The sequence below is a fragment of the Zingiber officinale genome, chromosome 1B, assembly GCF_018446385.1.
Source record: "Zingiber officinale cultivar Zhangliang chromosome 1B, Zo_v1.1, whole genome shotgun sequence".
NCBI classification, from domain to species: Eukaryota; Viridiplantae; Streptophyta; class Magnoliopsida; order Zingiberales; family Zingiberaceae; genus Zingiber; species Zingiber officinale.
In genome coordinates, this window is record NC_055986.1 from 92,330,228 (window position 1) to 92,350,284 (window position 20,057).

Consider the following 20,057-nt stretch of genomic DNA (forward strand, 5'->3'; position numbering starts at 1 on the left):
TGCATCATTTGTGACACATGTTACAGTTTCTTGTGATATTTCATCTTGTACTGTTGGTATTAGACTAGATGTGTCCTCTCTAATTTCTTGTAGAACAATTTCACTTATGGACTTATAGTTCATTACATAATCTTCCTCTAAAAATCGAGCATTGGTGCTAACAATGATCTTCTAATTTTTAGGATTATAAAACAAACCACCTTTCGTTCCCTTAGGATATCCTAAACAGACAAACTTCTGTACGTGATTCCAACTTGTCAGTATCTCCCTTCAGCACATGTCCTGGACTACCCCATATCTGAATATGACTCAGACTAGGCTTACGCCCATTCCACAATTCCATGGGAGTAGAGGGTACTAATTTAGAAGGTACCATATTCAAAATGTACACTGCTATTTTCAGAGCATATCCCCAAAATGAATTTGATAATTTCGAATAACCATCATCGATCTAACAATTTCTATAAAAGTCCTATTCTTTCGTTCTGCCACACCATTCTGTTAGGGTGTACCAGGTATAGACAATTGGAATTGAATCCCAGCCACTGATAAGTAATTCCTAAACTCTCCAAAGAGGTATTCGGCGGCCACGAATAGACCGTAGTGTCTTGATACTTTTACCATGACATTTCTCCACATCCACCTTGTACTCTTTGAACTTATCAAAGCATTCAGACTTGCGGCGCATCAAGTAAATGTACCCATATCTCGAATAGTCATCTATAAAAGAGACAAAATATTTAAAACCACCTCTTGCCTAGATAGACATAGGACTACACAAATCAGAATGAACCAGTTCTAACACATCTTTGGCTCTATACCCCTTGACCTTAAAAGGTCTCTTGGTCATTTTACCTTCCAAGCAAGATTTGCAAGTTGGAAAGTTTTCCAACACTAATGAACCCAAGAGTCCATCGACTATTAGCCTTTGAATCCTACTCAAGTTAATATGAACAAGCCTTAGATGCCAAAGATATGCTTGGTTCATATCCGAAGGTTCCTTTCTCTTATTAGATTTAGAAGATATGTTACTATATTAATTTTCATTTGTTGCATCGTGGGAGTTATTGGATTTAGAGTATACAAATTGCCAACGAATGTACCAGAACAGATAACTTCCCTATTTATCTTGATAACACCTTTGCTATCATAAATAGACAGAATATCCATTCTTGTATTGTTTAGAAACTGAAATCAAGTTCTTTCTAAAACTTGGTATGTAAAGACAATTTCTTAAAACCAATATTTTATTCCTATAAACATCTCCCACTACAACAGCTGCTACTTCTGTAGCATTGCCCATGTAAACAATGATTTCTCCTTCGTGTAGTTGTCGGGGTTCCTGGAACCCCTGTAATGATTTGCAGACATGATTAGTGGTTATCATATCTACACGCCAGGTATCGATAGATAACACCACTAATCATGTTCCAACAACTAGAGAATAAGATATGCCTATATTGTTCTCTTCCTACGAGGACAGTTCGCCTACAAATGTCGAGACTGCTTATAAATGAAGCACTTGCCTTTTAGCTTCTTCATTCTTGCTTTTAGTCCAGTGCCTAGAGATCATACAGTATTGCCTGTCAGCCCAATTCTAGTGTCCGAAGAGTTCCTTGAGATTGTACATCATGTCATGGCCAGTAGGCATGGTCTGATGCTGACGTTGCAGCACATTTGATATAAAAGCTAAATGTAACTCCACGCCATCTCATCTGCCTTGACCCATTTCCTATGATACTCAATCTTCTCTTTGCTAGAATCGCTATTAGGCACATTAGGGCAGACCTTCATAACCTTCAGCAGTTAGGACAATATCCAAGTTTCTTTTTCAATCTATGTGGTTGGGACCAGTAAGTTTATTCTCTTTCAGAATAATAGCTAGTGGGTTGAAAGTCATCCTAAGAATCACAAAATAAACTTTTTATCAAGCCTCTAAATTTAGAATAATATTGATTCCTCAAACAATATTATTTAAATTTATCAACACCTCAAAATATCGTGAATTTTGCATGCCACGTTAGTGTGAACGTATACAAATTCAAACATTTGTAAGAGGAGGGTCTTACCCATTAATTTTATTCTTGTCATCCTAACTTTATGATAAATAAAATTAATAGTTGGTATTCCTTTGGTCACACAAATAATAGCAGTGACTCCATTGGGGAGGATACTATTAAATGCACCTAAGTGTAAACCATTACTTGATACTTAGTCCATTAAATAGGATTGTGCCCCTTCAGTTGGAGAAGATCACACGCTCCTAAATAATTTCCTATAACCATCCAATAAGGAAGTTTGATCTAGTGATCCGCAAACAAATTCATCCGTTGTGCAGGGAGGCACTCAGAGCCAACACGCAAGTTTGTTGCATCACTTACAAACCAGTAATGGAGACCGTGGAATTTATTTACTAATCCCTCTCCCACTTAGTTATTTAAGGCGAGGAATTTTAACCATGCACACATCACAGCAAATAAAGCAATAAATATGGAAAAAACAAATTTTCAACTATTATGACCTTTTCCCATCACTGTCCTTCGTGTGCTGCCAACTCTAGCTGCTGCCATCTTTAGCCACCGCAATCGGGTCTAGTCGCTATATCTATCTTGCTTCTTTTTCCGCTGTGCCTCTGGTCCATAAATAGTACTACGTCTCTCAAGGATTCGATCCGCGATAAAAATAGAATTTTACATATATCGATCCTATATTCCACAAAGGAATGTACATGTAATCTAGATCAAAACAAAAATGTAAAATCCTAAAACTAATACAGCTCCTACTGTATTTATTACATACAATCATGCACACACATAAAATGCCCTCGACATGTCCGAGGGTCCAATCACACATAATCACATTAGGGCTATAATAGTTGGATCTAGGATGCCTGCAACCACAGTGTTAAATCTATTTACACATCCTACTATTATCCTGCCTAAAATATGTAATACATGTACAAAATTAAACTGAAAACCAAACAGACAGAGGCAAGCCCTTGCTCTGATACCAATTGTTGATTGCTACTCGGAATATCGTACCGATTCCCCTTCACACAAATTTTGTACAAGTCCTGAACCTTTCCTAACAACCTATTGTGTTCTTTAGAAATTAAATTTGGAATCACAAACAGAACTTAACATTATTGATTCATAATTCAACTTATTTGTTCTTAGAGGTTTAGACTTGGATTGCAAACGATGCTTAACATTATTAATCCAAATTCACCCATATTACAAATTTGATTAAATATTTATTTCAGAGATCGGCTTCCAAGTTAAACATGGTGACGCACTAGGCCTTCTTGGGTTTGAGATCATCCACCACTTCCTAGACAAAGCCTTTCAACGAAATTCAATATTTAATCTCCTTATAGTAACCCTAGGTTTAACCAATAAGAACAATCAAATCACAAGATCGAAAAAAACAAAAGAAACACAAATTCGAATCATAAATCTGAAACCTAGAAACGTTAGCCTCTTGTGTTTGGTATTTCAAGATCTAAACAAAAAGATGAACTAGTTATGATGCGAAAACTAATAACTAGTTATATCTTTTGTAGCTTATAGACCTCACGATCTTCTATCGTATTCCTCTTCTTATCTCGGACGTCGTATGGGTGACGATCTACCGAGATGAGAATCCACCCAAGCTTCCTTCTTCTCCAAGCAAGTTTCGGCCACCACCAATCTTCAAGAGATGAAGAACTTTTGGCCACCAACCAAGCTCCAAGGGATGCTAAGAAACAAATCCTCCTATCTCTCTTTCTTCCTCTAACAAGATCCGGCCACCTTCAAGCTCCTTGAGATGAAGATGTCGCCGGCCACACAAGGAAGAAGAATAGGAGAGGAAGAAAGGGCCGGCCACCACCAAGGAAGAGAGGAATAATAGAAGATCTATTGTTGTTGTGTGAGGCACCTCTACCCTCTCTTTTATATTCCTTGGTCTTGGAAAATAAGGAAAGTTTTAATTAAAACTTCCTTAATTTCCTTGCCAATGAAAAGAAAATTTAATTAAAAATTCCTTTTATTCTATTAATGTGGCCGACCCCGACAACTTCTTCGAACAAGGAAAGTTTTAAACACAAAATTAAAACTTCCTAAGTTGTTTTCAGAAATTTTTAAAATAAAAATTTCACTTTAAAAACTTCCCTTCATGGTTGGTTATAAAAGGAAATTTTTATAAATTAAAACCTCTCTATTAAAACATGTGGATGATTACAATAAGAAAAACTTTCTCCAAAATTAAAATCTTCCTTTCAATCTATAAATAAGGAAAGATATTAAACCTTTTTCTTAATCTTTTGTAGAAACTATAAAAGGAAAGATTTAATTTTAAAACTCTCTTTTAAATCACAAGGATTGTTATAAAAAAAAGTTTTATCAAAAATTAAAATCTTCCTTTTAACTACAAATAAGGTAAGATATCAAACCTTTCTCTTAATATTTTGTAGAAAGCTATAAAAGGAATGATTTAAATTTTAAACTCTCTTTTAAAACCATGACTTCCACATAAGGAAATATTTTAAAATAAACTCCTTTTATTTTTTTATGTGGCCGACCGCCACTTTGTCCATCCAAGGCTTATCTTGGCCGACCACCTAAGGATTGGTAAGAAGGTGGGTATAGGTGGGTATAAGACTTTATAAATAAGAGGCTATGACAAGGACCAAGAGGAGGAATTTGTTTTGATCTCTCGATGAACTTGAGCTTCATGTGTTCGTCCTGAACACCCAACTCGAGTTCATCAATAATATCCCATTCCACTAAAGAGTTATTATTGAACTACCGCACCAATCCCATATTATTATATGGGCTCCTTCTTATCATGAGTGTGTTAATCTCCCTGTGTTTAAGATATCGAATGCCCACTAATTAAATGAGTTACTGACAACTCACTTAATTAATATCTAACTCCAATAGTAGTACCACTCAACCTTATTGTCATGTCGGACTAAGTCCACATGCAGAGTTTACATGACAATCCTTATGAGCTCCTCTTGGGGACATTATCAACCTAGATTACTAGGACATAGTTTCATTCTATAATCAACAACACACCATATAAATAATACCATTTCTCAACTTATCGGGCCTATTGATTTATCGAACTAAATCATACCCTTTGATAAATTAAAAAAATGAATATTGAGAGCATATGTGTGTAACGACCCAAAATTTCCTTGTCTTAAGTTCTAAAAATCCTTATTAATATTTAGAAATGCTATAGAAATATTCTAGAGATTTTTAGAAATTTTTAGAATATTTTTATGCAATTTTTGGAGGTCGTTTGGTATTTTTACTAAACGAAAGAAGTTTCGACAAAAATAATGTCCCAGCCGAGATTCGAACCGGCGACCTCCGACCGAACCAAGTCTTAAGTGAATCCGGCTGACCAAGTGTGCAAGCGGTCGTTACTAATCAAATAAAGGACGAATTATATTTAAGTAGTAGTTGGCTAATAGAATACATAGTTATAAAAGAGAACTTAGGTTTTCTTTTTGCCGTGACTGAATTCTTTCTCACCTTCTCCCTCTCGTACACACGTGGCGGCTTCTCTCGGGCGAAAATGCAGCTGCAAGCTAGGGCTTCTCCGGCAGCAAGCCAAGGAAGATTTCTGGGAGTCTTTCACACCTTCGCGGTCGTCTCGTCGAGGGGAGCACGCGGACACAGAGGAATCGCTGAGATTTGGAGCTCACCCGAAACCCTAGAACCTTCCTTCTTCGGCTGTGAGTCCAAGAAACCGCTGTAAGTTGCTACTCACCTGCGGTAAGAGTTACTTGCTTTCTTGCTAATATGTTGAAGCATGATTGGAGATTTTGGTTGCTTTACAAAAAGGTTTAAGCTGTGAATTTGCTACATAGGTTGTTTTAACTTTACAGCAAGTTGAATTTGATCATATGTAAGGAAAAGGGGGCACAAATAGCATGTACCTTAAAGGGCAGTTCGGTTTGTGCAAGGAAAAGAATAAGTATGTATAGATGAGTCAAGAATTGATATGCATGTGTATAGAATTGAGCATGAGGAATTGATTTGCAGTTTATCTCCTTTAGCAGTGTAGATTCTTGTTTCTTACTTTGAAGCATGCTTAAGGAATTTAGATGTGGTTTCATTTATTTAATGCTGTTGTAGCATGCTTAAAGAAGTCAGATTTTTATTAGTTATATATGCAGATTTCTATTTAAGCTTGAAGGCAGATTTTGTTAAAGCTTATAGTATGCAGAATTTTGTAGCATAGTATGCAGAACTTTAGTGCAGTTTAGATCTCTTTGTAGTGCAGATTTTAGTTAACATTCAAGTGCAGTTTCGTTAAGCTTATATGCAGAATTTTGATTAGCATAGTATGCAGTTTTATTGAGCATTTCAGTACAGTTTTATTAAGTATTTTCATGCAATTCTGTTAAGCATTTCAGTATAGTTTTATTAAGTATTTCCATGTAATTCTGTTAAGCACTTCAGTGCAATGTTAATAAGCATTTTAGTGCAGTTTTGGTATGAGACATCCTTTTATTAGAGGTATTAACAAGTATAAGCAAGATAAAGAAAAGAAAGAAAAAGGCCAAGGCCTTAAGTAGATCCCAAAGTCAAGACTTTAGGGATTTTGGCACACAAGGTGCTTATTAAAATGTCAAGACATTTAAAGAAGAAGTAAGTAAGATATTTTACTTTGAAGAGGCTAGTACCCGACTTCCGAGGTTGTCGTTAAACAAATCCAGGTGTCCAATTCCGAGGTCTTGGCCTTGGTAGACCGAGGTCTGCTCTTTTAGGATTGGTTGCTCGCTACCCCAACCTATTAGGGAACGCGCATAAGATGGTACTACACCTGGGCCCAAGAGAAGTTGATTATTATTTTGAAGTAATAAAAGTATAAGTTTTTAAACAAGTAAAACAAGCTTCACTTAAGTTTAAAAATTCAGCAAGTTAGTTTCTTTTAATTTGAAGCATGCAGTATTAGTTTTATTTGTTTCCTGATTAGTTTATTGAGCATGATTAGCCTTGTCTTCCAGCATGCAGTTTTATCCTTGTATATCATGAGTATGCAAATTTTAGAGCTTGCTATTGAATATGCATGAGTAGATTTATTTCCTAGTTTCAGTACTTTTGACATGAGCAGCTTTATATATCTTCTTTTAAAGCATTCAGTTTCTAGTTTCTTCTTGTAAACATGCATATTCGAGTTTTTGTGAGTTAGACAGCGCTTACTAAGCAATTTTGCTTATAGTTTGCATTTCCTCTTACTGCAGATAAAGGAAAAGGAAACCTATAGCAAAGGAAGGCGACAAGGAGGTGCAGATGGATGTGTGATGCCAGGACTATGGGAGAGACTTGGGGCATTTTTAAGTTTCCGCATTTTAGTGATTAATAAATATTTGAGATTGTCCTTATTGCTATGTTAGAAGTATTTGGGATAGTGTATGTTATCTTGCTGTTATTAGGACATGGTAGATGGATTGTGATCTCGTGTGACGTCACTAGTATAGTTCTCCTCTAGTTTTTTGGGTTATTTTGATGTGAGTGGTGATTGACACTTATTTAATTGTGTGGGTGTTTGATATATATTCCAGTCACCTGTGGCTGATGTATACTATATATGTATCTCAGTTTATGGTCACCGGTACAGGGGAGATGTTGCTGAAATTTTCCAGTAGAGACTCCTCGTGGTTTCAATCATACCGGTTAAGCAGAGTTAGTAGTTGAGTAGCGTTCACCTCTAGAGAGTAGTAGGGAGGTGTGGTCGTTACAATGTGCTTGCTATTATATCATGATTAAGAGCACACACTTCCATAATAACAAAGGTCTTGTTCTTTTATGTAGTCTGTATAAAAAGAACTTACCTTAAATGGTCTTGCTCAATACACTCAGAGTGTACTAGTGTAATTTTATAGTCAAGATAAACTAATACCAAATTACACTACGACTATTCAAATGATTTATTCCTATCCATCTTAGTCGTGAGCTACTATTTATAATTTATAAGGAACTGATAACATGATCTTCTATGTGTGACACTACACACCATGTTATTTACAATATAAATTAATTGAACAACTATACTTAGCATATAAATATAGACATTTGACCAATGTGATTCTTTATTTCAAATTAAATGTTTATAAAAAGCTAGGCTTTTAGTATACACTCTAACAAAGGATATAAGCCTCAACAAAAAAATAAAATTTATATTTATCGATCCTATATTCAACAAAGGAATTTATATGTAATCTAGATCGAATAGAATGTAAAAAATAATAATAATATGGTAACCGACCGTATTTAATTATTACAATCATGCACAAACAACAACCTCGACTTGCCGAGGGTTCAAATCATACACAAACACACAAAGGCATAATAGTTGGATCTAGGATGCCTACTGTTGGAACCCCAAGGTTATTTTGGTGTGATTAACAAGTTAAGTTAGGTCCTATATGTTTTTAACCTGGTGTCTAAGTGTGCAGGAACTTAGGAACAGAGGTAGTCGAGCGGAAGACACAGCTAGCGAGAAGGACGGCACGCGGTACGTTCGAGGGACGAGGCGTTGCGGAAGAGTACGCCGGCGGACAAGAAGGATGCGAGCGGTGGTTTCGAGGGACGAGAAGCTGGAGAGGAAGACTGCTCAAGGAGTAAGAGACGCAGCTAACGAGAAGGTCAGCACGGGGTGCGACCAAGGGACGAAGACTGCGGATGAGTACACTGGCGGACAAGAAGGAAGCACGCGGCGATTCCGAGGGACGAGAAGCCGGAGCGGAAGCCTGCTCGAGAAGACCAGAAGTTGGGTTCGGGTGAGCCCTATCTCGGATGGCAGAAATCACCCAAGTGAGCGGAAGACTTGATCAGAGGCGAACGGAACCAAAGCAGAAGACCCGGGCTGGAAAAAGTCAATGGGGTTGACTTTTCTAACTGGGCGCTCGGAGCTGTCCGGGGCGCCCGGAACCCTTTCGAGCGCCTAGAGTTAACTTTTTCACAGGATCGAGTTTTGACTCGATCTGAACATTGGGGGATAAAGTTTATCCCCCCAGGGCGCCCGGAACCCTCAGGGCATCCCGACCAAGGCTATAAATATAGCCTTGGTCCAGAAGCTTTTCATCAATCAGAACTCAAGCAATTCTTTCAACACTTGTACTTCGTCTGTAGTTTAGCTTATTTTTGTATGCTTCATTTCTATAAGAGGCTTTTCCGCCTGTAGGAGATAGTAGTGCGATCATCTTCCTTGGATTAACAACCTCCCCGGTTGTAACCAAGTCAAATCCGGTGTGCCTCGTCTTTTCTGATTTACTTTCTGCTTTCATTATTTTACAAGTGTTAGTTTAAGAGTTTGAGAAGGGTTTGCGTTTTTATTTTCAGGCTATTCAACCCCCTTCTAGCCGGCCACCGCGGTCCAACAAGTGGTATCAGAGCCAAGGTGCTTCAGGAGGACTAACCTCCAATCGAAGCAAAGATAATGGTCGGACCAAGTATCTACCCTGCCGAAATTCGAAGGGGATTTCACTACCTGGAAAAAGAGAATGCAGGTATTCTTTACAACTGATTTTGAATTAATTTTAAGAATGGAATTTGGCTATGTAGCTTCAGAGGGAAAAGAAAAAAAAAATCAATAGACGAAAAATGAACAGGCCGACTACGTGGTGAACGACAAAGCAGAATACCATCTGCTAAGCGTTCTTCTACCATAAGAAGTCAACCGGATCGGGAACTATGACTCGACAAAGGAACTTTGGGAGAAGTTCCTTGAGCTGCATGAAGGAATGTCCGAAGCCAAGCTCGCTAGACGGGATCTACTTCGCAATCAGCTCACCAACTTTCGACTTGGGGAAGACGAGACAGTTGCGCATTTGCACTCGAGAATCAAAGAGATCATCACCGGACTGTCGAATCTCAGAGAAAAGGTAAGTAACCGAGATTCGCTATGGTACGCTTTAAATTCTTTTATGAGAAATTCAAAATGGGCATCACTAGTTGATGCCTTTTATATTTCAAAAGATTTAGAAAAAATTACACTAGAAGAATTTTTCTCGACATTTGAAGTGCACGAATCAAGATGTGCAAGTACGAAGGAGCCCAAGAACAACGTTGCCCTCAAAGCATCGAGAGACGAACCTGAGTCGGAATCTTCTCTCGACGACGAGGAAATGGTAATGATGGTAAGACAGTTTAAAAAGCTTTGTAAATCTAGGAAATCTAACCATCCACAGGGGAAAAAGAAAAGGACCATCCGCTGCTACCACTGCGACGAAGAAGGGCACGTCAAGGACAACTGCCCCAAGCTGAGGAACAAGGACAATGATAAAGGTAAAAAGCCTATCCAAAAGCACAAGGTCCTAAAGGCAACGTGGGACGATACGTCGTCCGAATCGGAAGTTGAGGCGTTCTCTGAACTCGCATTAATGGCGAGTCATCAAGACGACGACTGTGATTCAAGCTCTTCCGAGATGAGCATCGAGAGCATCGATGAAGGGGGAGCTACGTCAGAAGAAAGCAGCAGTTCAGGGGGAGTCACGGACAACGAGATCGACAAGGTAAGTGAGGTACGATCTCTTCCTCCCGATAAGTTTTTTAAGTTTGTTAAGTTTCTAACTAAAGATCGTTGCAAGTTAGAAAAAAGAAATTAAGAATTTAAAAATAATATTAGCTAAATCTTTCCCTTTAGAAGAATTAGATAATGTTAAATTAGAAAATGAGAAATTGAACGCAGAAAATGAAAATTTGAAAATTCAAGTAGATAACTTGAAAAATCGTGCATGTTTAACTAATACAAATTTTAGAAAGTTTAATAATTTAAATAAGTATTATAGATATCATCAGGGATAAATTAGGAATATTTCAAGAAAATATGCCCCTAAGAAATTTTTGGTTAATCCAGTAGGCTGGAACCTATATTGGGTTCCTAAATCTTGCTTAGCCTAAATTTTAATCGAAATTAGTGTTTTCAGCGAGAAAATTAAATAGTAAATTTCTTTATGAGACTTTATCTAAGGAAGTGGTTGTTGCTCCAATAACCAAGAAGGCCTAGTGGCTCGCCACAACCTGGAAGCAAAAATACTGAAATTAAATGTTTAATTAACTATCTGGTAACGCATTAAAATTAAAATTTAATAATGCTTTAAAAAATCTTTTAAATATTTTTTTACTTAGATTTTTTTTTTAAAAAAACTAAAATTGCCTAAGTTAAAAGTTAAAAGGTCCTCTGAAATTAGAAATTTATGCTTAGAATTTTTCTTTTTTGCAAAATTTCTTAAAGTCAGATTTTTTTTAAGTTAGAGTTTCTTTTTCAAAGAATATTTTTTTGCTAATTCTCTAACTTAGAGTTTATTCAAAATTATATTTTTGTTTTTTAGAAAGTTAGAAATTTTTTAAACCCTTAGATTTTTTTCGGAACCCCATTTTTTTTTATGATCAAAGGGGGAGAAGGAAAAGTATAAGTCTAGGGGGTGGTAGACAATTTTATATCTTTTTGCACTTAATTGTAGAATTTAGTTAGTTTATTTTCATGTCTATTTTACCCTAGCTTAACTTGGGTTGCTCACATCAAAAAGGGGGAGATTGTTGGAACCCCAAGGTTGCTTTGGTGTGATCAACAAGTTAAGTTAGGTCCTGTATATTTTTAACCTGGTGTCTAAGTGTGCTGGAACTTAGGAACACAGGTAGTCGAGCGGAAGACACAGCTAGCGAGAAGGACGGCACGCGGTGCGTCCGAGAGATGAGGCGTTGCGGAAGAGTACACCGGCGGACGAGAAGGAAGCGTGCGGTGGTTTCGAGGGACGAGAAGCCAGAGCGGAAGACTGCTCGAGGAGCAAGAGATGCAGCTAGCGAGAAGGTTGGCACGGGGTGCGACCGAGGGACGAAGACTGTGGATGAGTACGCTAGCGGACGAGAAGGAAACACGCGGCGATTCCAAGGGACGAGAAGCCGGAGCGGAAGCCTGCTCGAGAAGACCGAATGTTGGGTTCGGGTGAGCCCTATTCCAGATGGCAAAAATCACCCAAGCGAGTGGAAGACTCGGTCTGAGGCGAACAGAGCCGGAGCAGAAGACCTGAGCTTGAAAAAGTCAATAGGGTTGACTTTCCAACCAGGGCGCCTGGAGCTGTCCGGGGCGCCCAGACCCCTCCTGGGTCCCCAGAACCCTTCTGGACGTCCGGAGTTGACTTTTTCATAGGATCAAGTTTTGACTCGATCTGAATGTTGGGGGATAAAATTTATCCCCCCAAGGGTGCCCAGAATACTCAGGGCGCCCCGACCAAGGCTATAAATATGGCTTTGGTTCAGAAGCTTTTTATCAATCAGAACTCAAGCAATTCTTTCAACACTTGTACTTCATCTGTAGTTTAGATTTTTTTTGTGCGCTTCATTGCTATAAGAGGCTTCTCCGCCTGAAGGAGATAGTAGTACGATCATCTTCCTTGGATTAACAACCTCCCCGGTTGTAACCAATTCAAATCCGGTGTGCCTCGTCTTTTCTAATTTACTTTATGCTTTCATTATTTTAGAAGTGTTAGTTTAAGAGTTCAAGAAGGGTTTGCGTTTTTATTTTCAGGCTATTCAACCCCCCTTCTATCCGGCCGCAACGACCCAACACATATTACCACAGAGTTAATCTATCTTGCACATCCTACTATTATCTGGCCTAAATTTATATACGAGCAGTGCATAATTTAATCGAAAACCAATCACACAAAACCATAAACCATGCTCTGATACCACTTGAAGGCGCTAAAATTTCGTTCTGTTTCAATTATCCTGTACAAAAAATTGTACAAGAACCAAACTTTTCCTAGCAACCTCCATGTTTGATAAATCATGTGTTTGATCAATCATGTGTTTGATCAATCAAGATAGTTCTTGAATGATCAAAGTACAAGATTGCTGGCCTCTTGTGTTGGTATTCCAAAAATGATACAAAGAAAACAAACTAATTGCGCAGCAAAATTAAGAACTAGTTGTACCTTTTCTTTGTAGCTAAAGACGTCTTCATCTTCTGCCGTATTCCTCTCCTCTTCTTAGACGTCGTGTGGATGACGATCTACCAAGACAACACGACCCTCCTTCTCTTCTTGGTTTCCAAACCGCCGACTACAAAAGGAGGCTCTAGGATGGGGCACATTCTAATTTTCTGGTTACTTTATATGGATATTTTCTTCAAGACTTCCATTAAGGAAAGCTATCTTGACATCCACTTGCCAAATCTCATAGTCCAATAGATAAAAGAATCTGGATAGACTTGAGCATGACTACCGGTGAGAAAGTTTCCTTTTTCAACAAGCCTTGCTTTGAAAGTTTCCACCTTCCCGTCTATCCCTCTTTTCCTATTGTAGACTTAATGGCTTTTACACCATCCGGTGGCTCTACAAGCTCCCAGACTTTATTAGAATACATATATTCTAATTCTGTATTCATTGCTCTTTGCCAAGATGCTGCATTCTTATCTTGGAGCGCTTCATCATGTGTCCAGGGATCAGGTTCATAATTCGCTAGGGATCAAGTCCAAAGACTTTCCCAAAACAAGAATCTTTTCGGGTTGCCTAACAACCCTCCCACTATGACGAGACACTTTTTGCAATTGTGTATCATCAGTGATACGTGTTGTAGTTTCTTGTGATATTTCATCTTGTACAGTTGGTACTAGATTAGACGTGTCCTTTATTATTTTCTTAAGAACAAATTTACTTATGGGATTGTGGTTCATTATATAGTCCTTAATACACCATATGGAATATCTATCCTTAATAGTTTTAGAAACTGAAAACTACTTCTTTCTAAACTTGGTACGTAAAGACAATTTCTCAATATCCATATTTTATTCCTATTAAAGAATAAACTTCTCCCACTGCAACAGCTGCTACTTTTGTAACAGTGCCCATTTAGTCGGTGATTTTCCATTCATATAGTTGTCGGGTTTCCTGTAACCCCTGCAATGAATTACAGACATGATTAGTGGCTCCCGTATCTACTCACCAGGTACCGGTAGATAACACCACTAAATATGTAACAACTAATGAATAAAATACACATTTATTGTTCTCAGTTCTAAGAAGACAGTCCACCTTAATGTCCAAGTCTTATTTCCAATCATTATAATTGGGAGACTAAGTCTATCCTATAGTATAACAGCTAGGGGATTGACCAACATCCTAAGAATCACTAAAATATTTGGTCAAGACCAACTCTTTAAAAATCCCCATGAATTTTTGTATGCCACGTTAGTGTGGACGTATACAAATTCAAAGAGAAGATTTTATCCATTAATTTTATTATCTCATCAACCTTACTTATGACGAATAAAATTAATAGTTGGTCTGTCTTTGGTCAAATATTTGATCAAAACTTTGAATTTAAAATAACATTGATTCCTCAAATAATATTATTTAAATTCTCCAACACCCTAAACACCGGGAATTATGCATGCCACGTTAGTGTGGACGTATACAAATTCAATCATTTGTAAGAGGAGGGTCTTACCCATTAATTATCTTGTCAACCTTAAATTACCTCAAACACCATGAATTTTGTATGCAACGTTAGTGTAGACGTACACAAATTCATTTGTTTGTAAGAGGAGGTATTACCCTTTTTATTTTGTCAACCTAACTTTATGACAAATAAAATTACCTCAAACACCATGAATTTTGTATGCCACGTTAGTATGAACGTATACAAATTCAAACATTTGTAAGAGGGGGCTTTTACCTAGCTTTATGACAAATTAATAGTTGGTATTCCTTTGTTCATGCAAGATAATAGCAGTGACTCCATTGGGGAGTATACTATTGAATGCGTCTAAGTGTATACCATTACTTGATACTAAGTCCATTAAATAGGATTATGCCCCTTCAGTTGGAGAAGATCACACGCTCCTAAATAATTTCCTATAACTATCCATAAAGGAAGTTTGATCTAGTGATCCGCAACAAACCCATCCATTGTGGAGGGAGGCACTCAGAGCCAACACACAAGCTTGTTGCATCACTTACAAGATAGTAATGGTGACCGTGAGATTTGTTTACTAACCCCTCTCCTACTTAGTTTTTTAAGGTGAGGATTTTTTACTACGCTAGCATACATCACATGCACACACACACATTACAGTAAATAAAAGCAATAAAAAAGAAAATTAATTTTTCAACTATTATGGCTTCTTCTATCACTGTCTTCTGCGTGCTGCCAGCCCTAGGGATCATGCCGTTGGGTCCATCGGGCTTCCTTTTCCGCAGCGCCTCTGGTTCTCCACAAGCATCACGCCTCGCAAGGATTCGATCCACGCTAAAAATAAAATAAAATTTTACATACAAAAGAAAAAAAACTAGTATGATGCGGAAAATAATTACTAGATATATCTTCCTTTGTATGCAACGACTTCTTGATCTTCTACTGTATTCCTCTTCTTATCCCGGATGTTGTGTGGGAAACGATCTACCGAGATGAGAATCACACAAAGCCTTCTTCTCCTTGCAAGGTTCGGCCACCACAAGTACTCCAAGAATAGATAAGGTTCGACCACCACCACCAAGCTCCAAGGGATGCTTCCTTTCTCTCCTTCTTCTCCAAGCTAGAATCCGGCCACCTTCAAGCTCTAAGAGATGATGAGGTTTGACCAATGAAGAAGAAAGAAAAGGAAGAGAGAAAAGCAATAGGGCCGGCCACCACCAAGGAGGAAAAGAGAGTTAGAAATAGAATAGAGTCATTTTTCATGAAGGCACCTCTTCCCCCTCTTTTATAATCCTTGGTCTTGGCAAATAAGAAAATTTAAATAAAAACTTCCTTAATTCCTTTGCCATGAAAAGGAAAATTTATTTAATTAAAAAAATAATTTCTTTTTCATTATTAACATGGTCGGCCACCTATTAGCTCCAATCAAGGAAAGTTTAATTCACACAAGAATTAAAACATCCTAATTTGTTTCCGGAAATTTATTAAAAATTTCTCTAATAAATTTTCCCTTCATGGTTGGTTATAAATGGAAATTTTATAAATTAAAATCTTTATTTTAAGCATGTGGATGATTTACAGAAAGGAAAGTTTTCTCTAAAATTAAAATCTCCTTTCAATCTACAAATAAGGAAAGATATCAAGTCTTTTCTTAATCTTTTGTAGAAACTTATAAAAGGAGATATTTAATTTTAAAACTCTCTTTTTAAATCATGATCATGGTTACAAAAAAGGAAAGTTTTATCAAAATTAATATCTTCCTTTCAATCTACAAATAAGGAAAGATATCAAATCTTTTCTTAATCTTTTGTAGAAAGTTATAAAAGGAAAGATTTTAAATTTTAAACTCTTTTTTAAAACCATGGAATCCACATAAGAAAATTTTAAAATAAATATCCTTTTAATTTCCTTAGGGCCGGCCACACCATGCTTGGACTCCAAGCATTGGCCGACCCCAAACTTGGCTCAATCTTTGAGTCTTGGCCGGCCCTAGCTTGAGCTCCAAGCTAGCTTGGCCGACCACCAAAGAGTGGGTAAGAAAGTGGGTATTGGTAGGTATAATTCTCTGTATACAAGAGGCTATGATAGGGACCGAGAGGAGAAATTGGTTTTGGTCTTCCGATGAAATTAAGCTTCCCATGTTTGCCCCAAACACTTAACTTAATTTCATCAATAATAATTCATACCACTAAAGAATTATTATTGAACTACCGCACCAATCCCAAATTACGTTTTGGGCTCCTTTTTATTATGAGTGTGTTAATCTCCCTGTGTTTAAGATGTCGAATGCCCACTAATTAAATGAGTTACTGACAACTCACTTAATTAATATCTTAGTCCAAGAGTAGTACAACTCAACCTCATCGTCATGCCGGACTAAGTACATCTGCAGGGTTTAACATGACAATCCTTATGAGCTCCTATTAAGGACATTCTCAACCTAGATTACTAGGACACAGTTTTCTTCTATAATCAACAACACACACTATAAGTTGTATCATTTCCCAACTTATCGGGCCTTTTGATTTATCGATCTAAATCGCACCCTTTGATAAATCAAAGAAATAAATACTAAATATATGTGGTTGTTATTATATTATGATTAAGTGTACATACTTCCATAATAACTAAGATCTTTGTTCTTTTATTAAGTCAGTATAAAAAGAACTTATCTTAAATGATCCTACTCAATACACTTAGAGTGTACTAGTGTAATTTATTAGTCAAGATAAACTAATACCTAATTACACTATGACTATTCCAACGGTTTGTTCCTTTCATTTTTGTCGTGAGCAACTGTTTATAATTTATAAAGAACTGATAACATGATCTTCTGTGTGTGACACCACACACCATGTTATCTACAATATAAATTAATTGAACAACTACACTTAGAAAATAAATGTAGACTTTTGACCAAATGTGATTCTTTATTTCAAAACAAATGTTCACAAAAAGCTAGGCTTTTAGTATATACTCTAACAATCTCCCACTTATACTAAAAGACTATGCTACCATATATCCTGCCATACATCTGATTCCCAACCCTTCAACATGGCCATCAAAAGCTCTTGCCTTAAGGGCATTAGTGAAAAGATCTTCCCGATTATCACTTGATGCAATCTAGGCGGCAACAACTTCTCCTCATTATACGATTTCTCATATTGGGTGGTACTTGCGCTCTATTATGTTTAGTTGCCTTATGGACTTATGGTTTCTTCGAGTTTGCAATTACACCACTATTATTACAATAAATTTTAATAATTTTTGGGCAAACCAGAAATCATGTCTAAGTCCATCATGAAGTTTCTGAGCCATACAACTTTTATAGCTGCCTTAGAGGCTGCCACGTACTCAGCTTCTATGGTGGAGTCCGAAAAAGCACCTATGCTTAACATTCTTCCATAGTAATGACTTCACCTCCTAAAGTAAACACAAAACCCCGAGGTCGACTTACTATTGTCCCTATCTGATTGGAAGTCAAAAACCCGTGTAACCCACAAGGATCAAATTATCTGCCTTGTTAACTAGCATATAATCTCTAGTCCCACTAAGGTACTTTTAATATATGCTTTAGGACAGTCTAGTGTCCCGGTCCTGGGTTACTTCGATATCTGCTAACTATGCCCTAGGCAAAACAGATATCTGGTCTCGTGCACAACATAACATACATTAGGCTTCCGACAGCCGAAGCATAAGGAACTGCCTTCATGTCCTTTTATCTCCTTTGATGTCTTTGGAGACATCTCTTTAGATAAAGCTACTCCATGCTTAAAAGGTAAGAAACCTTTCTTGGAGTTTTGCATGCTAAAATGAGCTAGAATTGTATGAAGCTCGGGACTAGCACAACATTCTTTTCTTGTGATCACTTTGATCCAGAGAATATGGGCGCATTCTCCCAAGTCTTTTATATCAAATTTTTTGTACAACCATACCCTTACTTCCGACAACACTTTGATATTATTTCCAACTACCAAAAATGTCATCTATGTATAGTACAAGAAATACCACCACGTTTCCATCACACTTCTTGTATACAAAACTCATCGGGTCACTGAATAAATCCATGCGACTGGATTACTTCATTAAACCGGATGTTCCAAGACCTTGAAGCTTTGCTTTAGACTGATTGAGCTTGCGCACAAGATGCTCTTTTCCCATTCCAATGGACCATTCTGGTTGCTTTATATGGATGTTTTCTTCAAGACTTCCATTAAGGAAAGCTGTCTTGACATCCACTTGCCAAATCTCATAGTCCAATAGATAAAAGAATCTGGATAGACTTGAGCATGGCTACCGGTGAGAAAGTTTTCTTTTTCAACAAGCCTTGCTTTGAAAGTTTTCACCTTCCCATCTATCCCTCTTATCCTGTTGTAGACTTAATGACTTTTACATCATCTGGTGGCTCTACAAGCACCCAGACTCTATTAGAATACATATATTCTAATTCTGTATTCATTGCTCTTTGCCAAGATGCTGCATCCTTATCTTGGAGCGCTTCGTCATATATCCGGGGATCAGGTTCATATTCGCTAGGGATCAAGTCCAAAGACTTTCCCAAAACATGAATCTTTTCAGGTTGCCTAACAACCCACCCACTACGACGAGACACTTTCTGCAATTGTGTATCATCTGCGATACGTGTTGCAGTTTCTTGTGATATTTCATCTTGTACAATTGGTACTATATTAGACGTGCCCTTTATTATTTTCTTAAGAACAAATTTACTTATGGGCTTGTGGTTCATTATATAGTCCTCTTCAAAAAATTGGTCATTGATGCCAACAATGACCTTCTAATTTTTAGGACTATAAACCTCCTTTCATTTTTCTAGGATAACACACAAACAAGTGAATTCCTATTCCAACTTATCAGTGTCTCCTTTCAGCACATGTGTTGGACTACTCCAAATCCGAATATGATTCAGATTAGACTTACGCCTATTATGCAATTCTATGGAAGTAGAGAGTTCTGACTTAGAAGGTACTACGTTCACTTCCGTTTCTAAAGTATATCCTTGAAACGAATTTGGTAATAACTCATCATCGATCTAATCATTTCCATAAGAGTCCTATACCTTCTTTCTTCTACAGCATTCTATTGGGGTGTACCTAGGTGTAGTCAATTTGGATTGAATCCCGGCTTCTGATAAGCGACTCCTAAACTCTCCTAAGAGGTACTCGTCACTACAATTTTATCGTACTATCTTGATACTTTGCTTTGACGTTTCTCCACATCAGCCTCGTACTAATCAAAGCACGTAGACTTGCGGCGCATCAAGTAAATGTACCTGCATCTCGAATAGTCGTCTATAAAAGAGACAAAATATTTGAAACCACCTCTTACCTGGATAGTCATAGGTCCACACAAATCAGAATAAACCAATTTCAACACATCTTTGGCTCTATACCCCATAGATTTAAAAACTTCTTGGTTATTTTTTCTTCCAAGTAAGACTCGCAGGTTGAAAGATTTCCACTACCAATGAACCCAAGAGTTCATCGGTTATTATCCTTTGAATCTTACTCAAGTTAATATAACCTAGCCTTAGATGCCAAAGATATGATTGGTTCATTTCCGAAGGTTGCTTTCTCTTAAAATTAGAAGATGTGTTATTAATTTCCATTTATTATATCG